Source organism: Canis lupus, chromosome 30 (assembly GCF_003254725.2).
Source record: "Canis lupus dingo isolate Sandy chromosome 30, ASM325472v2, whole genome shotgun sequence".
NCBI lineage: Eukaryota > Metazoa > Chordata > Mammalia > Carnivora > Canidae > Canis > Canis lupus.
The window spans coordinates 6,110,102-6,116,466 of NC_064272.1; positions in this window are offsets into that span (position 1 = coordinate 6,110,102).

A 6,365-nucleotide genomic window follows, 5' to 3' on the forward strand; every position below is an offset into this window, starting at 1 on the left:
CTCAGGAGGCAAAAAAAAAAAAAAAAATGCTATAGGTCACCCAGCTAATGAACAAATAGAGGTGGGAGTTAAAGTCAGGTGTCCAGACTCCTAGTCTGTTCTTCCTACTGCAGAAGGAAGGTACAGAAATAGATGGTGTTTGGGAACTGGGGTACAGTGCAGGCAGGGGGTGGAAAGCAGAGGGTGTTTGAAGGCAAAGGTGTGAGACAAGCCTGGCCTGGCCGACTAGGCAAGCCCATCAGCCCACGACAGTATACTGGATGAACTGTGTGCACTAGGGAGCTGAGGACAAGACATGCTCCTTGTATATCATGAAGGTCAATCTGGCTTTGGAATAAAATGTGCAGTGAATGGGGAAAGATGAAAGTCTTCTTACCAAATCATCGAAACATAGTCCATAGAGTTGAGAACCCAAACTGCTTGTTCTCCTTAACTGCAAACTTTAAAAGAGGCTTTGGGGAAATGAGTGAAGGCAGAAATAAATTATATGTTGCTAGATCTTCTGTTCTCCTGGCCTCTCTCCTTGTCATGTAGTTTACCTAGATATTTGCTATAACGTCTACCCAACAGAGTTGAAAGAAATTAGCTGATGATGATGACCAAACGTTATTTACTAAATTCTTATTAATTAGAGCCCCACAGCTGAAACTGCATTTGGCTATGAATTTCCTGAGGGCACAGCACAAGCCTGGCAAGTAGCAAGTATGCAATGAATACTTTATTTTGAAGGAATCAATGATGTACAAAATTACACATTCTTGCAACTTTCTCAGGGGCAGAGGTTATTGATGCTGATGGTATTATAGAAACAAGATTCGGGGAAAGGGGCTTGACAAGTAATTATTTCTGATTTTGGAGAAACTTACATGAAACTACAACAGTATCAATATGAACTTTGTTTTGTTATGTATTGAATGAGTCAGGTTTATTGAAAAGGATAAGTATATGAAAATTAGGGTGATCTCAGAAAATCAAGCATGTAATGTCATGCTCATGGCTTGCAAAATCAGAAGTTGCAACATGTAAATGATTTAAAACTATTATCTTAGAAATAATAAATGCAAATTTTGTCACTTAGAGCTATCAAAACCCAGCAGGAGCTACGGGATTGGGGTGAGTACCAGCTAAGGCATCCATCAACGTTCTGAGTTCAAACTGGAGCACAGGAATCATATAGCAGCTTCTTTCTGTTTAATCTCAGAAGGCTAGAGGGGATGACCTTGCCAAAATATGCAAAACATGAACAAAGATAAATAATGTTAGTCAGCTGGTATCATCAGCTGTTACCAGAGTTCACTGTGGTATGATTGATGCTCTCCTTCTGCGAATTCTGACCAATTTGGGTTTAGGTTAAGATACTGGAAGATTAAAGAAGGAAATGAAGTGTCCCACAGTCACCACATTTCTAGGTACAAAAGGATATGTAGGAGAATTTATTCCAATCCTCAGTTACCTTAACCCAATAAAGGGAAAAAAGACATGCAGGGCAATATTCTACTCTGTGAATGCCTAAATTAAGAGGTCTTTCTTTGAGTGGACACAGGGGCTGTAAGGATATTTGACTGCATTTCCCCCATGGCAGCAGGGTAGAGAGGCCAGGAATATTCCACATGGTCCTTCAGTGCTCAGAGCTCCACCTTAGTGCAAGACTGTAGCATTGGCCCCTAACTGGTCTCTCTGTCTCTGCTCTTTTCCTACAATCTCTCTCTCACATAGCAGCCAGTCTTCTTACAAAAATGCAAATCAAATTGTGTCACCTTCTGCATTAAACTGTCCAGTGGTTTTCCATTATCCTGTTACTCTTATCCTGGTCCAGTTATTATATCCCTACTTTGGTCTACACAGCCCTACAAAGCCCTATAAAACCCTGGCCCCCACCAAGCCCTCTAGCCTCACCTCAGGCTACCTTCTCCTTGTAGGATGCAGTCTAGGCATAATGGCTTCTTCCCTTGAATGTGTAGAGCATGCCTCTGCCTCAGGGCCTTTGTACTTGCATACCTAGTCATTCTGACCTCAGTTCTTTGAGTTGCTGCCTTCTTTTCATCCTTTGGACCCTAATTTACTGACATCTTTCCCATGAGACTTCAGTTGACCTTCTTAATTAACTTAGGAAGTCCTCACAATTATATTACCATATATATATATATAAATTTATTTATTTATTTATTTATTTATTTATTTATTTATTTATTCATTCATGAGAGACACAGAGAGAGAGAGAGAGAGAGGCAGAGACACAGGCAGAGGGAGAAGCAAGCTCCATGCAGGGAGCCCACCGTGGGACTTGATCCCGGGTCTCCAGGATCACACCCTGGACTGAAGGTGGCGCTAAACCGCTGAGCCACCTGGGCTGCCCCCAATATTACCTATTTTATTCTTTTCATAGTCCTTATCACCTTCTAAAATTACTGTGTGTATTTAACGTTTTACTAGTTTATTGAATCTTTCCTATCACTAGAATGTAAGGTCCAGGTGCAAAACTGCATTGTACACCACTACATACCCAGAGATAAATTCCTGGCACATAGTAGGTCCAGAATAGTTTGGGTAGGTCGATGAATGATGAGAATCAACCCATTCCCCTGTCCCCATGGCACTGACATGCTTTTTGGGTGGGACATACCTTTCCTTTTGTAAAATGGGTTGAAGTGCCTGATTGCTTCAGAGAAAGAGCCAGTCTAGGACATACAGCCGGAGCACTTTTCAAGGCCTTAGAGTTTAGGGAGGAGGCCTCATGCACAGCATCTGATATCACCCAAGAGGGGCAGTATGATAGGTAGTCTCCAAAGATGGCCTCCACCAATGCCTTCCCTCCCTATCATGCCACTTGACCCTTCAAGAGGTAAAAACCATTTTCTCTTCCCTTAAATCTAATTGGCCTTGTGATTTGTTTTGACTAACAAGTAGAAAGCAGCAGAGGTGATGTTCTAAGTTCTCCAAGCCCAGGCCTTAATAAAATTGGCAGTATCTGTTTCCTTCTTTCTGGAAGCCAGCTGCCATGTACGAAGTCCCAAACCCTGAGAACACTGTGCTTTGAGGAAGCCCAAGCTATCTATGGAGAGAAACCCAGGGAGGAGCATGGGGCACTAGATATATGAGTGAAGCCTTGAATCTTACGTTCCAGCCCATGAACACAGCCTATTCATGGTAAGGGTATGGGGTCAATCACTGACCTCAGAAGAATGGAAGAAATGTGAAGCTGGGAAGAATAAGACGACTTGGCCCTAATTTTTGATGGGCCATACCTAACAAGCATATTGATCACAATGAAATGGGAGATGATGTGGAAAAGTTCATAGAGCAAATGATGGAGGTGAGGAGAAAGACTAAAGGGCAGCAAATGAGGCATCATAAATGCTTCTAAACTTCTGAACCTGATAATCATTATGACTTTTGCTTTATACTTTGAATCTTAAGGTTTTCCCTGAGGTTAATAATGTGGCCTCTGCTCTACAAGCTTATAGTTTTGTGATTTACTTTTTCTGTAAACCAATCACTGACCCCATACCCTTGTCACCTAAAGCAGAAGAACCTATCAACTGAGCCAAGTCAACCCACGGAATCATGAGAAGTGAATAATTAATATTTCAAGACACAGTATGTTTTGGGGTGCTCTGTTTTACAGCCAACAGATGAGGTCAGGCTGTTGCTACCGTGAAATTTTATATAACCAAATCCTGACGCCTGAAGAAATTTTTAGTTTCTCTAGCTTTAATCAGCAAAAAATTCATCAGGACATAACATTCAAAGGCAGTTTCTGATTCTGTAGGTCAAGAATGGGGTCGAGATTCTGTATTTCTCAGTAGCTCCTAAGTAATGCATATGCTGATGACAAAGCACATGGAGTGCTCTCTGAATAGCATGGCCAGTACCCAGCCTCCAGGAAGTTCCAACTTAAATTATCTTAGAAATCCCTTGTGTATTTGAGGAAAGACTAGTATGCAAAAAGGTCTCATCAAATAAGTTTGGGAGACACTCCCTACTATATCCTACTACAAGAGATTCACTAAAAGCTCTTTGAGCTCCTCCAGCCCGAGACCTGTTTGACTCTGATTAACCCAGGGTTTCCTGGATGTTTTTGGTTATACCTGTCTTCAAGAACTAATGTTCTGTGGAACATACCTGGAGAAACACAAAACCACTGTGTATGTGTGTTTTTAATTAACTTATCAGATTTCTCATTATCCCTCAATAATGAATCTGATGTCACACGTTTTCACAACCCATATGTTTGTTTCTCCCTTGGGTCTAACCTAATTCCTTGTTTCTTGCTGCAGTGTAAGAAGTCCCTCTTCATTTCTCATTAAGCCAGAGGACAAGTGCACCTCTCCATTGTCCAGCCCTTTCTATGCTTGAAGGTCTGCCCTCTTTTTTTGAGATCCTTCGTCTTCCAATTCTTTCCATTTTTCTTCCCATTTCCCAGCACTCCATTGTCGTTTTCCCAGCTTTACCACTTAACCAGCTGAGTGACCTTGGAGTACTGTCTGGATGTCTCTAAGCATAAATACCCCCTATTGTAAGGTGAGGATACTCTTAGTATTTGGGTGAGTCTTAAATGAATCGATCTACATGGAACTTAGCCTAGCTTAGCCTAGGGCCTGTGGTCCTAAGGACTTCCGTGTCAACTCTTGCTGTCATTGTTCTGGGTCTGAGCTCTGTCCCAGAGCTCCAGCTCCAGCTCCAGCTCCAGCTTTCCAGCATTAGGGATGTGCATGTCTCAGTGAGGCTGGGGAGGAGGGGAGAGATGGATGAGTCTTGATGTTGCTGATTGAGACTCCTGTAATTCCACAGTCTGATCTGAGCTGCTATTCTTAGCCACCTTCACACCAAATCTTTCCCCCTGGTACCGCTGAGAAGCTTCAGAAAGTCCTGGCTAAAGTTAGAATCTGAATCTGTATCTCTGGAAGTCCACCCACTCCTCGTTTCTGGAAGCTGTTCTTTGGGGCTGACACTGGCATTTCAAGGGTTATCTGCTATTTTTACATTTTTGTTGTCTCTTTGCCGAAACAAATCAGGGATTGTCTCCCAGAAGCCAGACTCAACACTGGTAGGTTTCCCACTGCAGCACAGCTCTGAACAACATCACCTCTACCGTCTGCCCTTTATTCCAGAGACTACCTGTAAATATGGCTAAATTCCTTGCTGCTCCTGTTCCCCAGTAGCTTAGGAGAGAATGGGCAGATTCTCATCCATATTAAAAAGCAATGGCACTTTCCACTGGCTCCTCTCCCCTGCCATTTGCAGACCCCACTAATAGCATCACACTGCAAGGCTCTGCTCCTATAAAGGGTGCACAGAGTAATTAATGCAAGTTGTCCTTAGTTCTCTCCTCCGTGGCCTTAAAAGGAAGTAGTCCTGGTCACAAGACAAACTTCCTTTTCCATGAAGTGAGAGAAAAACCTGATGGATTTTGTTTGCTTTCAAGCTTTATATGGTTTTTTACTGCATGCAGAGTTGATATCGTTGTTAGTGTCTTTCTTCGTGGGCCCCAGCTGATGTCCTTCACTCGGGCTAGACCCAAAAGCCAGAGCAGAGGGCAGCAGGACTTTGGTGCATGTGCTGTACTTGGATGCAGCAATTCAGCCTCCCTCTGCCCGGGATGTCAAGACTTGCATTTTCATCTAGCTGATAAAGACAGGGGCACCCGAGCCAACAGCTAGCCAAGATGTAGTACGGCTGCTGTGCCAGGCACTGTGCTAACCAAAAATCTTACCTATAATCTTATCGATGTGCCGTTTGTGGTCCCTTTTTACAGGAGCTACCTGAGGGATCTACGGGATAAAGGGGAGGGGTGACATAACCTATCCCAGGTCCCAGCTGGTCAGTGAGAGAGCGGGAATTCATGTCAGAGCCTGGGGAGCCGCTGGATCTCCCACTGTCTACTACACATGGACACTAGGACACCATCACTCCTATTTGGACATACTTTGGAGTGAAGTCACTCTCTGGCCCAGTCTGACAAATCTTTTGGGGTTTCGTGACCCTGAGACGGGAAGTTTTAGCCTGAGGTTTCTGACTATTTGTGTCTGAGAAAAATCTGTGTGCTGGAACTTCAACCAGTGTTATTCTCTTGTTAGCTTCCCCCAGATAGGAAACAGATCCAGAGAAGTTGCGACTTGAAACTTCAGCGCACATATGGTGCTAGTCTTAGGACCTCTGCAGATCCAGAGAAAGTTTTTATGACCAGTCTCATTACAAGATTTATTTTGCTTCTTGTATGAATTATAAAGTGGCAAGGACTTTGGTTTCAAGGTGTTTTAGTCCTGTATTTTTTTTAAAGGCCCTATCTCCTCTTAGGGCCAGTAGCAGCAGCTGAGAGCTTGTTATAAAAGCAGACTCTCAGGCCTCACCCCAGGATTATGGGC